General features: G+C 62.1%; 1 protein-coding gene across 2 annotated transcripts in view; it reads left to right on the top strand.

Moving 5' to 3' along the window:
- Positions 1 to 9,362: 9,362 nt before the first annotated feature.
- Positions 9,363 to 16,318, top strand: part of FAM53B (family with sequence similarity 53 member B) — a 52,483-nt gene continuing 45,527 nt past the window's right edge. For both annotated transcript variants that reach the window (XM_029059440.2, XM_029059442.2), the window contains exon 1: positions 9,363 to 9,450. The gene's annotated coding sequence lies outside the window, so the exon portion shown is untranslated. The remainder of the gene's footprint in view (positions 9,451 to 16,318) is intronic.

The raw sequence follows: 16,318 nt of genomic DNA on the forward strand, positions 1-16,318 counted from the left end.
CGGTCCCCGCCGTCTGACGGGCTCACGGTCTGATCGGGGGAGACGGACGGACGAGAACGACGGCACGGGCACGTTTCCGTCGTGCAATGATAATAATAAAAGCCGTGGAATCCGTTAGGCTCGAAATGTGTCAGGCGCCGCCCTGAGCCCTGAGGTGGATACAAGCAGATGGGTCCCTGTCCCACACGGGGCTCACGGTCTCAGGTGCTACAGTTGAGAACCGAAGCAGCGCGGCTCGGTGGAGAGAGCCCGGGCTTGGGAGTCAGAGGTCAGGGGTTCGAATCCCACTCTGCCACCTCTCAGCTGTGTGACTTTGGGCAAGCCGCTTGACTTCTCTGTGCCTCGGCGACCTCATCTGTAAAATGGGGATTAACTGTGAGCCTCACGTGGGACGACCCGATGACCCCGTATCTCCCCCAGCGCTTAGAACGGTGCTCGGCACACAGTGAGCGCTTAACAGATACCAACATCATTAACTTCTCTGCGCCTCGGCGACCTCATCTGTAAAATGGGGATGAAGACGGTGAGCCTCCCGTGGGACGACCCGATGACCCCGTATCCCCCCCAGCGCTTAGAACGGTGCTCCGCACGTAGTAAGCGCTTAACAGATACCAACATCAATTTAATGAACCGAGGCCCAGAGGAGTGGAGGTGACCTGGCTCGAAGTCACGGAGACGGTCCACGTCACAGATCCACTGAGGTGTCCCACCACAGAGCCGAGGACCGGGGAGAGGAAGAAAGGGTCGGGGTGGGGGTGGGGGGGGGAAGAAGCCAGGTGAGTTCAGGAGGTTGGTTTGGCCCGAGCAGTTTCTGTCCGCATCCCTTCTGGGACAAATCGGCCGTCACCCGACCCTCAACGACATACGCGGTGTAGAAGCTTGGCTTCCCAAGGCTGGGGCACCTTGGCTGAGTAGCGTAAAACTAGAACCCAAGTTGGCCAGCTTGCGTTTATTCATTCATTCATTCACTAGTATTTATTGAGGCGCTTACTATGTGCAGAGCACTGTGCTAAGCGCTTGGGACGAACAAGTCGGCAACAGATAGAGACGGTCCCCGCCGTTCGACGGGCTCCCGGTCCGATCGGGGGAGACGGACGGACGAGAACGATGGCGACAGATAGAGTGGAGGGGAAGAACGTCTCGTTAAATAGGGTAATGAAATTTAGAGCAACCCGAGGAAGAGGTCCCATTAGAAGGGCTGATCCCGGCTCCGCCACTTGTCTGCCGTGTGACCTTGGGCAAGACCCACCGCTTCTCCGGGCCCCGGTTACCTCATCTGTTAAATGGGGATTAAGACCGTGAGCCGCGGGCGGGACGGGGATCGTGTCCAACCCGATCTGCCCGTATCCGCCCCGGTGCCCAGTACAACGCCCGGCACGCGGTAAGCTCTTAACGAATATCACGATCATCGCTGTTATCATCATTCATCACCACCCAAGGGATAGCCCCGGCACCTCACGGCCGAACCTCGGCGTGGCCCGGTGGGAAGAGCCCGGGCTTCGGAGTCGGGGGTCATGGGTTCGGCTCCCGGCTCTGCCACCGGTCAGCCGCGTGACTGGGGGCGGGTCGCTTCACTGCCCGGTGCCTCGGTTACCTCATCTGTAAAATGGGGATTAACCGTGAGCCCCAGGTGGGACGACCCGACGCCCCCGTATCTCCCCCGGCGCTTGGAACGGTGCTCGGCACGTGGGAAGCGCTTGACAAATGTCAACGTTATTGTTATTAGATTCCTAAAGCTGAGATTTGATTAGTATCACCCACTGGAAGTTAGAGCGACAGAAAAAGAAAAAAGCCGAGTTTGACAGAATGCTCTTTAAAGACGCTGAAGTGTAAAGCTGCAGGGGGCAAACCCGACCGCCGGGTTCATTCGGTCGTATTTATCGGGCGCCTGCTACGTGCGGAGCGCCGGACCGAGCGCTTGGAACGGACAGTCGGGCGACAGACGGAGACCCTCCCTGCCCACCGACGGGCTCGCGGTCCGATCGGCTGTACCGTGTGACCGTGGCGCCGTGTGCCTCCGGGGTCACCTTAAGGCGTTGCTTGGGCAAAGTGGCTTGGAAAGGATTTCGGCTCCAACTTCCCAGGTCGGCTCACCTTGGCGTGCCCCTCACCCCAGGTGGGGCCCAAGCAGAGAGAACCAGATTGCCGCGAGGAGCTCTTCCGCCGACCGGTCCCACCGAGGAGCCGACCGGACGCACGCGACACGGAAAGCTACGAACCGGACTTCCTCTCCGAGCCGGCCCCGAGGAGAGCCGGCCCTGCCCCGGGCGGGGCCCGCCCGCTCTCGGCTGAGTAACCGGCAGCCGGTCTCCTCCCAGAAGGTCCGCGGAGCTTCCGAGGACTGTAGGCAAAGGCAGGCCCTTGTAGTCTTGCGCGCCCGTGTCCTACCCTGCTATTTATTCTCTGACCCGGCCGTGTTTCCAGAGGCCGTGGGAGCGATCGATCATTCCCCGAGTGCTCGGGGTGGGGAGGACGCCGTAGCAAGTGCTCGGAAGAGCTCGCTACCACCCACGCATCCCCTGCCCACGACGAGCGGCAGTCGGGCGGGGGGAGACGGACGTTAATATCGGCGAACCGCGGATAGGTACGGAAGTGCCGTGGGGCGGGAGGAGGGATGGATGAAGGGAACGCGTCAGAGCGACTCTGGGGTAAGCGGAAGGTAGGGAAGAGGGGGCTTGGTCGGGAAAGGCCTCTTGGAGGAGATGTGCTTTCAACAAGTCTTTGAAGGCGGGGAGGGTCGTTGGATAGGCAGAGGTGAGACATTCCTGGAGGCGTTGCCTCACCATAATCATGATGACGGTATTTCCTAAGCGCTCACTGTGTGCCAAGCACAGTTCTGAGCACCGGGGGACCTACAAGGTAACCGCCCACGGGGCTCTCAGTCTTAATTCCCATTTGACGGATGAGGTCACGGAGGCCCAGAGAAGTGCAGCGACTCTCCCGAAGTCACACGGCCGGCAAGTGACGGGGCCGGGATTGGAACCCACAGCCTCTGACTCCCCAGCCCGGGCTCTTTAATGATCATAATTGTTGGTATTTGTTAGGCGCGTACGGTGCGCCGAGCACCGTTCTAAGCGCTGGGGGAGATACGGGGTCCTCAGGTGGTCCCACGTGAGGCTCACGGTCTTCATCCCCATTTTACAGATGAGGTCACCGGGACGCAGAGAAGCGAGGCGACTCGCCCACAGTCACCCAGCCGACAAGCGGCGGAGCCGGGATCCGAACCCCTGACCTCTGACTCCCAAGCCCGGGCTCTTTCCACTGAGCCACGCCGTTTCTCGTGGAGAAGCAGCGTCTCCTAATGGACGGAGCACCGGCCTGGGAGTCGGAGGACCGAGGTCTTAATCCTGGTTCGGCCACGGGTCTGCTGCGTGACCTTGGGCGAGTCATTTCACTTTTTGATACCTCATCTGTAAAATGGGGATTGAATCCTCCTACTGAGACTTGTGAGCCCCACGGGGGACGGGGACTGGATCCGATCTGATCAATCTGTTTCCTCCCCGGTACCCGGAGCAGTGCTTCGAAGAGAAGCGGTGTGGCTCGGTGGAAAGAGCCCGGGCTGGGATGTCAGGGGTCGTGGGTTCGAACCCCGGCTCGGCCGCTCGTCAGCTTTGTGACTTTGGGCAAGTCCCTTCGCTTCTCTGTGCCTCGGTTACCTCATCTGTAAAATGGGCATTAAGACCGCGAGCCCCACGTGGGCCAACCTGATAGCCTCGTATCCCCCCCCCCCAGCGCTTAGATCAGTGCTGTGCACATAATAAGCGCTAAACAAACGCCATCATTATTATTATTACTTGGCACACATCAGCGCTTAACAAGTAGCAAAAAAACTAAAATAAAAAAAGATCTAAAGGCCACCACTGCAGCTGTGGCCTGACCATCTAACATCGTAATATTCAGCTCTGGAAAAGACCGAAGTTAAGATAAGGCAAAAGCCCTTGTCGACCAGCCTCAAACTGGGGGCCACGTAATATTATATCAAAAGATGTCCCGGGTGGGTTTAAGCTGGCGGTATCCCATCCGTGAAATAAGTAAGGCTGGAATTCTATCTTCCCTACTTCTTCAGGAAAGTAGCTTCGAGGTTGGCACTGAAGTCGATCGTTGTCTTCATTCGATCGTAGTGAGCGCTTACTGCGTGCAGAGCACTGTACTGAGCGCTTGGAAAATGCAATTCAGCAACAGAGAGAGACAGTCCCTGCCCACGCCGGGCTTACAGTCTAGAAGGGGGGGAGGCAGGCTTCAAAACAAACGGGCATCAGTATAAAGAAATGGAATTTTTGATATAGACACTTGAAACAAGTAAACAGGCATCGACATAAATAAATAGAAATATAGACTTAGAGACACAAGTGCGGGGGGTGGGGCGGGAAAAGGGCTGTAAAGCAAAGGGATCGAGCCGGGGCGACGCGCAGGGGAGGGGGAGCTGAGGAAAACAGGGGGGGCTTAGTCTCGTGAAGGCCTCTTGGAGGAGGTGTCTTGGTTTGACTTGCACCCAGTGACTTTCTGATGAGAGTCTTCCTCCTTGTATGGTCCTAAAGTAAATGTTCTAGGACATAGAACTAATGTTTCCAACATATCAGAGAGCAATCAGTAATAATAATGATAATGTTGGTATTTGTTAAGCGCTTACTATGTGCAGAGCACTGTTCTAAGCGCTGGGGGGGATACGGGGAAATCAGGTTGTCCCACGTGAGGCTCACAGTTAATCCCCATTTGACAGATGAGGTCACTGAGGCCCAGTGAAGTGACCTGCCCCCCCCGTCACCCTGCTGACAAGTGGCGGAGCCGGGATTCGAACCCATGACCTCTGACTCCCAAGCCCGGGCTCCTTCCACTGAGCCACGCTGACCATAATTAATTAATTTATCTAAAAGAAGCAGCAGCTCAGTGGAAAGAGCCCGGGCTTGGGAGTCAGAGGTCATGAGTTTGACTCCCGGCTCTGCCACTTGTCAGCTGTGTGACGGTGGGCAAGCCACTTTGCTTCTCTGGGCCTCAGTTCCCTCATCTGTCAAATGGGGATGAAGACTGTGAGCCTCACCTGGGACAACCTGATTCCCCTGCGTCTACCCCAGCGCTTAGAACAGCGCTCTGCACGTGGTAAGCGCTTAACAAATACCGATATTATGATTATTCTTATTGAGTGCTTACTCTGTGCAGAGCAGTGTGCTAAGCGCTTGGGAGAGGACACCAGAATAAGCCAGACACGTTCCCCGTCCGTAATGAGCTCCCAGTCTAGAGGGAATTGGGAATGCTTTGGCAAAGATTTCAGCTTCACTGTCCACTAGGCATTTGGGAAACCTGAAATTAATTCGAACTAAAATTTGGGTTCCAAACCATATAAACTTAATAATGAAGTGAAGAATTCTGGCCTACAATTGTGACCATTTCCATTAAAATGCTGCCCTCTGAATCGCAGAGCGACGAAAATAACAGTTAGTTCTTCCATCTTCGATGATTTCATTTTACGGGGGGGGAAAGCAGCGGGGCCTAGTGGGGGAGAAGATGGCCGGTGGGCGGGCGGGGGAGACCTGGGTCCCGATTCTGGATCTAAAACTTGCCCTCTATAGGGACCTTGGGCAGATCGCTCCGCTTCTGTGCCTCGCTTTCCTCATCTGTCAAATGGGGATACAATATCCCTTCTCCCTTCCCCTGAGACCGGGAGCTCCCCGTAGCTCAGGGATCTGGTCCTACCGGATTATCTTGTATCCCTTCATTCGATGAGAGTATTTATTGAGCGCTTACTATGTGCAGAGCGCCGAAGTAAGCGCTTGGAATGGACAGTTTGGTAACAGGGAAAATCCCTGCCCAATGACGGGCTCACAGTCTAATCTACTCCAGAGCCTAGGAGAGTCTTGACACGTAGTAAGCACTCAACGAATACCATAATCATCATCATCGTCATTACTGTCAGCAATGTCTAACGGGGGATGGAGTCACTGCCCAATTATGGAGTGGTTGAAAGGGTCGGGAGGGAGGAGGGTCTGGTTACCACTTACAATGTTGGTATTTGTGAAGCGCTTACTCTGTGCGGAGCACTGGTAATAATCATGTTAGTATTTGTTAAGCGCTTACTATGTGCCGAGCACCGTTCTAAGCGCTGGGATAGACACGGGAATCGGGTTGTCCCACGGGGGGGGCTCACAGTCTTCATCCCCGTTTTACAGATGAGGTTACCGAGGCACCGTGAAGTTACGTGACTTGCCCAAAGTCACACAGCCGACAAGTGGCCGAGCCGGGTTTCGAACCCATGACCTCTGACTCCAAAGCCCGGGCTCTTTCCACTGAGCCACGCCGCTTCTCTAACTGTTCTAAGCGCTGGGGGAGATACAGGGTCATCAGGTTGTCCCACAGTCTCATCGCAATCTAAATGCCCATTTGACAGATGAGGTCACTGAGGCCCAGAGAAGCGAAGTGACTCGCCCACAGTCAGCTGACGCGTGGCAGAGGCGGGGTTCGGACCCGTGACCTCTGACTCCCAAGCCCGTGCTCTCTCCACCGAGCCACGTTGCTTCTCTACCTTCTCAGTACAGTCCAGGTACCAAACTGAGAGGAAGCAGAAGCTTTAAATATTTAAGAGATTAATCACAATCAGGCCATGGCTAGAAATGGCCGTCTCTGAAACTATCAGTCCCATACTCGGAGTTCCACTGATTCTCGAATTTTTTAACAAATTCAACGGTATCTGTTAAGCTCTTGCTACGTGCCGGGCGCTTTAATAATAATAATAATAATAATGTTGGTATTTGTTAAGCGCTTACTATGTGCAGAGCACCGTTCTAAGCGCTGGGGTTAAACACAGGGGAATCAGGTCGTCCCACGTGGGGCTCCCAGTCTTCATCCCCATTTTACAGATGAGGAAACCGAGGCACAGAGAAGTGAAGTGACTCGCCCACAGTCACCCGGCCGACGAGTGGCAGAGCTGGGATTCGAACTCATGAGCCCTGACTCCAAAGCCCGTGCTCTTTCCACCGAGCCACGCTGCTTCGCTTTACCTGAGCACAGGGTCAGATCCAAGAAGCGGCATGGCTCGGTGGCAAGAGCCCGGGCTTCGGAAGTCAGAGGTCATGAGTTCGACTCCCGGCTCTGCCACTCGTCAGCTGGGGGGACTGTGGGCGAGTCCCTTCACTTCTCTGGGCCTCAGTTCCCTCATCCGTAAAATAGGGATTAAAAGTGTGTGAGCCCCCCGTGGGACCACCCGATTCCCCCGTATCTCCCCCAGCGCTTTAGAACGGTGCTCAGCACCTAGTAGGGCGCTTAACAGATACCAACATTATTAGGTCATGGGTTCTGATCCCGGCTCCGCCGCTTGTCGGCTGTGTGACCTTGGGCAAGTCGCTTCGCTTCTCTGGGCCTCATCTGTAAAGCGGGGGTGAAGACTGTGAGCCTCACACGGGACAAGCCGATGACCCCGTGCCTCCCCCAGCGCTTAGAACAGCGCTCTGCACGTAGTAAGCGCTTAACAAATACCAACATTATTAATCCGGAGATGTAGACTGTGAGCCCCAGCTGGGATGTGGACTGGGTCCCACCTCATTACCTTGCGTCTACCCCAGTGTTTAGCGCCTGGCACACGGCGCTGTAGAGAAGCACTGTGGCCTAGCGGAAAGAGCCCGGGCTTGGGAGTCAGGGGTCGTGGGTTCTAATCCCGGCGGATTAGACCGCAAACCCGTCAGAGGGCAGACACCGTCTCTATCTGTTGCCGACTTGTTCATTCCAGGCGCTTAGTCCAGCGCTCTGCACATAGTAAGCGCTCAATAAATACTATTGAATGACATCCTGTTGAATGAATAATCCCGGCTCCACCACTCCTCTGCTGTGTGACTTTGATTCTATTTATTTGCTATTGTTTTAATGAGATGTTCATCCCCTCGATTCTATTTATCGGCTACCCGTTCTCGCCCGTCCGTCCGTCGTCCGTCTCCCCGGTTAGACCGCGAGCCCGTCAGGGGGCGGGGACCGTCTCTATCTGTGACCGATCTGTCCATTCCAAGCGCTTAGTACAGGGCTCTGCACGTAGTAAGCGCCCGATAGATACTAGTGACATCATTACTATTACTACTACTATTATTGGAGAAGCAGCGTGGCTCAGTGGCAAGAGCCCGGGCTTTGGAGTCAGAGATCATGGGTTCGACTCCCCGCCCTGCCACCTGTCAGCTGTGTGACTGTGGGCGGGTCACTTCTCTGGGCCTCAGTCACCTCATCTGTCAAATGGGGCTGAAGACGGTGAGCCCCACGTGGGCCGATCCGATTCCCCCGTGTCTCCCCCAGCGCTCTGCACAGAGTAAGCGCTTAGCAAATGCCAACCTTATTATTAACAACAACAACAACATCCTCGGGCAAGTCGCTTCACTTCTCTGTGCCTCAGTTCCCTCATCTGCAGAATGGAGATGAAGACTGTGAGCCCCACGTGGGACAACCTGACTACCTCGCATCTACCCCAGTATTTGAACGGTGCTCAGCGCATAGTCGGCGCTTAACAAATACCAACATTATTATTATTAACAATCCCCTTGGGCGAGTGGGGATTGACCTCATCCATCCCCCGATTAGACCGTGAGCCCGTCACTGGGCCGGGACGGGCCGGGCTCGCTCTGTTGCCCGGTTGTCCATTCCAAGCGCTTAGTCCACTGCCCTGCACCTAGTAAGCGCTCCATAAATACTACTGCATGAATGAATAATGATGCTGGTATCTGTTAAGCGCTTACTAGGTGCAGAGCACTGTTCTAAGCGCTGGAGTAGACACAGGGGAATGCGGTCGCCCCACGTGGGGCTCCCAGTCTTCATCCCCATTTTACAGAAGAGGGGACTGAGGCCCAGAGAGGCGGAGTGACGCGCCCACAGTCCCCCAGCGGGCAAGTGGCAGAGGCGGGATCCGAAACCCATGGACCTCTGACTCCCAAGCCCGGGCTCTTGCCACTGAGCCACGCTGTGACTGGATGGGGGGGATGGGTGGATGAATGAATGACGGGATGAATGAATGACGGGAGGAATGGATGACGTCACCTCCGCCCCGCCCCCCGGCACGCACGCACGTACGCAGGAGGGTACGTACGTAGGCCGGCAGGCCCGTACGTCAGTACGTAGGCCGGCAGGCCCGTACGTCAGTACGTCCGTAGCCAGGCAGATAGAGAGGCCCGTCCCTACGTCCTTACGTCCTTACGTCCTTCCGTACGTCCTTCCGTCCGTCCTTCCGTAGGCAGACGGGCCGTCCGGGCGCCCGGGGGCCCGACACGCATGCGCAGCGGCCGTCCGGTCCGCCCCCGGCCCCTCCCCCTCCCCGTCCCCGTCCCCGTCCCCGCCCCGGGTCCGTGTGTGGGTGGGCGGGCGGGCGGGCGGTCGTGGGGGGTGTCGGCCTTCCCCGTCCCCCGCCGTCCGGTGCCGCGCCGTCCGTCCTTCCTTCCGTCCTTCCGTCCGTCCGTCCGGCGCGCCGAGCCAGCGGGACAGCGGCGGGTGAGCGGGGCCGGGAGGGGAGGACGGGGAGGACGGGGAGGACGGGGAGGACGGGGGCCGTCTCCGTCCGGGATGTTCTCCGCCGCCCCCTCGTCTCTGTCTCTGTCTCTGTCTCTGTCTCTGTCTCGTTTCTCCCCGCCTCGGTCTCTGCCGTCCCTCCGTCTCCGCCCGACCGCGGAGCCTCTGGTCCCACCTGCCCCCGCCCTCTCCGCTCCTGCTCCCTCTGCCCCCGTCCTCTCTGCCCCGTTTTCTCTACCCCCACCTCCTCTCTGCCCCCGTCCTCTCTGCCCCTGCCCTCTCTGCCCCCATCCTTGTCCTTTCTGCCCCCGCTCCCTCTGCCCCTGCTCCCTCTGCCCCCGTCCTCTCCGCCCCATCCTCTCTGCCCCTGCCCTCTCTGCCCCCATCCTTGTCCTCTCTGCCCCCATCCTTGTCCTTTCTGCCCCTGTTCTCTCTGCCCCCACTCTCTCTGCCCCTGCCCTCTCTGCCCACATCCTTGTTCTCTCTGCCCCGGCCCTCTCTGTCCCTGCCCTCTCTGCCCCCATCCTTGTCCTCTCTGCCCCCGCCCTCTCTGCCCCCGCCCTCTCTGCCCCGGCCCTCTCTGCCCCCGCCCTCTCTGCCCCGGCCCTCTCTGCCCCGGCCCTCTCTGCCCCGGCCCTCTCTGCCCCTGCCTTCTCTGCCCCTGCCCCGGCCCTCTCTGTCCCGGCCCTCTCTGTCCCGGCCCTCTCTGTCCCGGCCCTCTCTGTCCCGGCCCTCTCTGTCCCTGCCTTCTCTGCCCCTGCCCCCGTCCTCTCTGCCCCATCCTCTCTGCCCCATCCTCTCTCTGCTCCTGCTCTCTCTGCCCCTGCTCTCTCTGCCCCTGCTCTCTTTGCCCCTGCCCTCTCTGCCCCTGCTCTCTCTGCCCCTGTCCTCTCTGCCCCTGTCCTCTCTGCCCCTGTCCTCTCTGCCCCTGTCCTCTCTGCCCCTGCCCTCTCTGCCCCTGCCCTCTCTGCCCCTGCCCTCTCTGCCCGCATCCTTGTCCTTTCTGCCCCTGCTCTCTCTGCCCCCACTCTCTCTGCCCTCTCTGCCCCTGCCCTCTCTGCCCCTGCTCTCTCTGCCCCTGTCCTCTCTGCCCCTGTCCTCTCTGCCCCTGTCCTCTCTGCCCCTGTCCTCTCTGCCCCTGCCCTCTCTGCCCCTGCCCTCTCTGCCCCTGCCCTCTCTGCCCGCATCCTTGTCCTTTCTGCCCCTGCTCTCTCTGCCCCCACTCTCTCTGCCCTCTCTGCCCCTGCCCTCTCTGCCCCTGCCCTCTCTGCCCCGGCCCTCTCTGTCCCGGCCCTCTCTGTCCCTGCCTTCTCTGCCCCGTCCTCTCCGCCCCTGTCCTCTCCGCCCCTGTCCTCTCCGCCCCTCTCCTCTCTGCCCCGTCCTCTCTGCCCCTGCCCTCTCTGCCCCCATCCTTGTCCTCTCCGCCCCCGCCCTCTCCGCCCCCGCCCCCCGGTCTCCCCAAGCGAGGGCCGAGCCGGGCGGGGTGCCGGCCGCCGAGGGCTCTGCCGGCCGCCACCTCGGCCGGCTGTGGGCGGGAGAGTCTCGGCGGCCGTGGGAGAGTCTGGCCTCCTCCATTCCCGAAGTCGTCGTCGGGGGTCCGGGCCGGGGGCGGGTCCGGCCCGACCTTCCTCCCCCCGGCCCCGAGGACCGGCGGTCCGGGCCGGGGCCGGGGAGGCCGGCGGGGGCCCCTCCGGGGCGTCCGGGGCCGGGGAGGCCGGCGGGGGCCCCTCCGGGGCGTCCGTGCCCGCCTCTGCCCGGCCGTCCGCGGGGCCGCCCCCGGGCCGCCGCCTGGGTCCCCGCCGGGCCGCGCGGGGGGCGGGGTGACCGTGCCGTCGAGGGCGGACGGGAGCCCGGACGACGGCCGGCGCCGCCCGCCGGGGCGAGCGGACCCCCTCGGCGCCCGGGGACGGGCGTCTCGTCGCCCCACGTCCGCCCCGCCGCTCCGTCTCTGCCCCGCGGACCCGAGCGGGGCTCGGGCGCCCCGGACTCCACCGGGCCCGGGGGAGTCGGAGGGGAACGGCGCCGGGCTTGCCCGCGGTGGTCGTCGCCCTTCCTCCCCGGGAAGGGCCCAGACCCTCTACCCGCCCCGCCCCGCCCGAGGTGGCCGGGGAGCCGGTCGGAGCACGCCCTCCGTGCGGTCCCCGGCCCGGGAGAGGAGCCCCCCCCCCGACCGCCGGGGCGGTCACCTTGTCACCGGGTAGAAGACGAGCCCGTGCCGGTAGAGAGAGTCGCCCACGATGCCGCGTCGAGGTGACGGAAGGGGTGGCGTTATCGTCCTCCTTCCTCGGTAGATGCCGGCGTCGTTCGAGCCCGGCTGCGGGCCCGGTAGCCCGCGCTTCGGTCCTTTGGGGGTCGGAGGTCACGGGTTCGAATCCCGCCCCTGCCCCGGGTCAGCCGTGTGACCGTGGGCGAGTCACTTCACTTCTCTGGGCCTCAGTTCCCTCGTCTGTCGAATGGGGAGGAGCTGCGAGCCCCACGCGGGGCGACCCGATGACCCCGTATCTCCCCCAGCGCCTGGAACGGTGCCCTGCGCCTAGTAAGCGCCTAACAAATGCCGACATTCTTATTATTATTGTCTCGTGAGTCGGGATGGCGACCGGTGTAGCTTGCGATGTAATTCCTCTCCTGGGTCGCGGGTGACTGGGGGGCAGAGAGAACCGAGGCCTCCCGGAGGTCGGCGGCGGCGGCCGGCGGCCTTCGAGGCGGCCGGTTGTCTTCTTGATCGATCGGGCTCCCGGGAGGCGGCGGCGGGACGGGAGCGCGTTCTCCACTTGGCCGTTTCGCCCAGCGTCCCCTCGTGTGATAAGATGGAGCAGCCGGGCGAACGCCGCTTCTGGATATCCTCCTCTAGGCCGTTCGGCCGACGGGGGAGGTGTCACCGTCCAGATGACTGGGCTTCTGCTCTGCTTTAGGGAAACGATTCTGGTGAGAGCGGCTGGTGAACCCCTTCGCGACGAAAGAAGCCGGAGTTGAATTTGCCCGCTTTGGCCGTTGATCTTTAAGACAGGCTGATTCGGTCGGTCTCACCGTCCCTCCCAGATCCTCTCTTCCCAACTCTCTCGCGGCCGCCGTCTTCCCCGGCTCTCAGGCCCGCAACCCCCCCCCCCCGCCCCTCCGCCCTTCTTTCTCCCTCCCTCCCTCTCCCTCTCTCTCTCTCTCTGCCCCCTCCACCCCCGGATGTTCAGTCGGTCGCCGGATCCTGCCAGTGCTCTCTCGGAAACGTCTCCGGAATCCCTCCCTTCCTCTCCCTCCGAACGGCCGCCTCGCTAGCCCGGCTAGCCTCGACCGCTGCAGCACCCGGCTCTTCGGTGACCTCCAGCCTCTCCCCTCGCCCTCGTTCCGCTTCCCGAATCGTTCCGCCTCCATGTAGCTCTGCGCCCCTCTCCCCGCCCCTCGGGATCCTCCGGCGGTTGTCCGGCCATCTCGGCGTCGAGGAGAGGCTCCTCACCGTTGGCTTCGGTGCTTTCCATCGAGGCGTCCTCGTGTTCTCTGTCTGTCTCTCTCGCCTAACCGCTTATTCTGGCTCCTCTCCCACTACACCTCAGCTCCCCCGCTTCACTCCCGTCGAGCCCTCCTACCCCCCGTGCCTCCTTCTCTTTTCTCTTGCCACCCCCTCCTGGCTCACACCCTTCCTCCCGCCGGGAAACCTCTCCCCCTTCGCGTCTGACGGACCCCGCCCCCCACCCCCGTCTTCAACGTCCTTCTGAGATGGCATCCCTTCGAGGACGCCCTCCCTGATTCATCTCTCGCGTCGCCATCCGCGCTTCTCCACCGCCTCCCCGCGGGCTCTTCGGCGCGTCCGCGTCCCCCAGGCACTCGGGTGCTTATTCCTCTTCTCCCCAACTGCGCTCGTGGCGGCCGCGTCTTCACGCTCCTCCGTTGCTTCCCTTTCCTTTTAATTGATTTTAGTGTCCGCCTCTCCTGCTGGATCGTAAGTTTCCCGAGGGCAGGGATAATAATAATAATAATAATAATAAATGTCGGCATCTGTTAAGCGCTTACTATATGCAGAGCGCTGTCCTGAGCGCCGGGGGAGATCCAGGGTCGTCGGGTTGTCCCACGTCAGGCTCACGGTTACAGATGAGGTAACTGAGGCCCAGAGAGGTGAAGTGGCTCGCCCACGGTCACCCAGCTGACGGGTGGCGGAGCCGGGATTCGGACCCGTGACCTCGGACTCCCAAGCCCGGGCTCTCTCCACCGAGCCGCGCTGCTTCTCATGACGTCTGCCTGCTCTGTCCTTCTCTCTCGAGCACTTGGGTACGGAGCTCGGCACTCAGCGAGAGCTCAGTAAATACAGTGGTTTGACCGAACTGATTTTCAGCGTCGGGGCGATGGCTGTGCCGATCGATCTCCGGCTCATCTCCTCATCAGAGGGTGAACGTGTCACGGATCTGGGAGTCGGTTCCGTCCCTGGGAGACGAGTCCCCGGGGTCTCCCCGTGTTGCCCGCGCGAGTCGGAGGTTTCCGTCTGCCGCGGTGTTAGTCGGAAGCTCCCCGTGGACCCCGTCGCCGAGGATCCCCTGGGGGGATCCGGCCGCAGGGGGTTCCGGAGAGCGGTCGGCGTTATTCCTTCCGCCCCCTCGGCGGCGTTTGGCTGGGAAGAACGCGGAGCCGCTTAGCGCCGACTCTTCCGCTCGGGGGTCCCAGGGAGCTAGATTCCCCCCCGGCGCCGTGCCGGGAAGAGCCGGGGGCCGTGAAAGGGCGGACGGTTGCGTGGGGCTCTCGAACCGTGTGTGGGAGGTGCCCGGAGCGCCCCGGACGGGGTCGGAGGGAGCCAGTCGGGCCGGGGGCCGGGAGGAGAGGCCGGAAGGCCGGCCGCAGGATTCCGAGAGCGGGTCGCGGCGGCCGAGCGCCTCGGGGAGGGGGGCTCACGCTGCCGGAGGCCTCGGAGAGCCGGGCCCCAGACCAAGCGCGCGGCCAGAACGCGATGGGGCGGCCCGCCTGGGAGTCGTGGGAACAAGAGGCCGGGGCCGAAGAGGAGGCCGCGGCGGGAGCCCCGCGGCCTCGGCCCAGGAGAAGCCGGGGGCGTCCGGGGGGCCCCTTCGTGCCCCCTCGGTCCGGGGGGGGGGGCACCTCGGGAGAGGCCGCCTCCGGGCCCTGACCTTCGCTCCCGGGGCCCGACCCCGCGGCCGGCCGGGGCGGGAGCTCCCGGCCGCGCCGAAGCTGGGAAGGGTCACGCCTCCCCGCGGGTAGCCCCTCGGGCGGGACCGAGAAAGCCGCCGACGGCAGCGGCGGCGGCGTTTACCGAACGGCGGCCGGGGGCCGGGCGCTCTACGAGGCGCTTGGGAAGTACAGACTGAAAACGTGGCACCTCTCCCGCCCGCGGGGAGCCTCCGCTCCGGCGGGGCACAGACGTGAGCGCGTCGGCCGTTAGAGCGGTCGGAAGTAGAGCCCGGCGAGAGTAAATGCCGGGGACGGGCGTCGAGAAGTCGTCGGTCCCGAGGGTGACCGACGGGAGGCCGGGGCTCGATCGGGAGAAGCTCACCGGAGGATGCGGGATGGCGGGGGGAGCCGGGGGTCGGGCCGAGGTGTGGGGAGGGTGGGAGTCTGAAGCCGGGGCGACCGGCGGCGGGACGGTCCGCGGCGAGGCCCTCTAGACTGTGAGCCCCTCACCGTGCGGGGACGGTCTCTACCCGTGGCCCGGTTGTCCGTTCCGAGCGCTAAGTCCAGCGCTCTGCGCGCGGGAGGCGCTCGGTAAATACATCTGAATGAACGAGGGAGGCCTAGAAGGTCGGCTCGGGAGAAGCCAAGGCAGCAGGTGGGGGAGGAGAGCAGAGAGCCGCCCGGGTCGGGTGGGGCTAGGCGGCGGACGGCCTGGAGGGCGCCGGGGGCCGGGCCGGGAGGTCCTTCGTTCATTCATTCAATCGTATTTAGCAACGATAATAATAACGATGATGGTATCTGTTAAGCGCCCACTACGTGCCGAGCACTGTCCTGAGCGCCGGGGTAGATACAGGGTCATCGGGTTGTCCCACGTGAGGCTCACGGTCTTCATCCCCGTTTTCCAGATGGGGCCACTGAGGCCCAGAGAAGCGAAGCGACTCGCCCGCGGTCACCCAGCCGACGAGCGGCGGAGCCGGGATCCGAACCCATGACCTCTGACTTCCAAGCCCGGGCTCTCTCCGCCGAGCCCCGCTGCTCCTCTGTACTGAGCGCTTGGAATGTACGAATCGGTAACGGATAGTCCCTGCCCTCTGACGGGCTTCCGGTGTAATCGGGGGAGCCGGACAGACAGGAGCAGTAGCCGGGGAGGACTCGGGGGACCGGTCCGAACCACCCCCAACGCCATCCCTGCCCGGGGCCCCAAGGGCTCCGGCCGAGTGGCGGGAGCCCGGGCCGGGGCGGCGGGTTCTAGACCCGGCTCCGGTGCCGTCAGCGTTTACCGAGCCTCCCCCCCCGCCGCCCGCCCCGGACACGGCGCACCACGGGAACTGAGCGCCCGGGAGGTTCAGAGGAAAGAGGTCACGCGTTGCCTGCCCCCGAGGAGCGGAGACAGACGGCGGCGGTATTTATCACCGGACTCTTGGAAATAAATAGCCGAGGGGACGGTGGAATCGGTGTCGCGAATGGGGACGGGCGGTGTGGCCTAGTGGGAAGAGCACGGAACTGGGAGGCGCAGGGGGCGGGGATCGGGTCCCTACCGACTCTCTTGTAGTGGCCTAGTGGCTCGGGAGTCAGAGGACGTGGGTTCTGATCCCGGCCCCGCCACCCGTCTGCTGGGCGACCTTGGGCAAGTCATCTGACTTCTCCGCGCCCCGGTGACCTCGTCTGGAATACGGGGGTCAAGACCGTGAGCCCCACGTGGGACAACCCGATTGCCTTCTGTCTCCCCCATTGCCTGGCACGTAGT

This window comes from Ornithorhynchus anatinus, chromosome 3, assembly GCF_004115215.2.
Source record: "Ornithorhynchus anatinus isolate Pmale09 chromosome 3, mOrnAna1.pri.v4, whole genome shotgun sequence".
Classification (NCBI taxonomy): Eukaryota; Metazoa; Chordata; class Mammalia; order Monotremata; family Ornithorhynchidae; genus Ornithorhynchus; species Ornithorhynchus anatinus.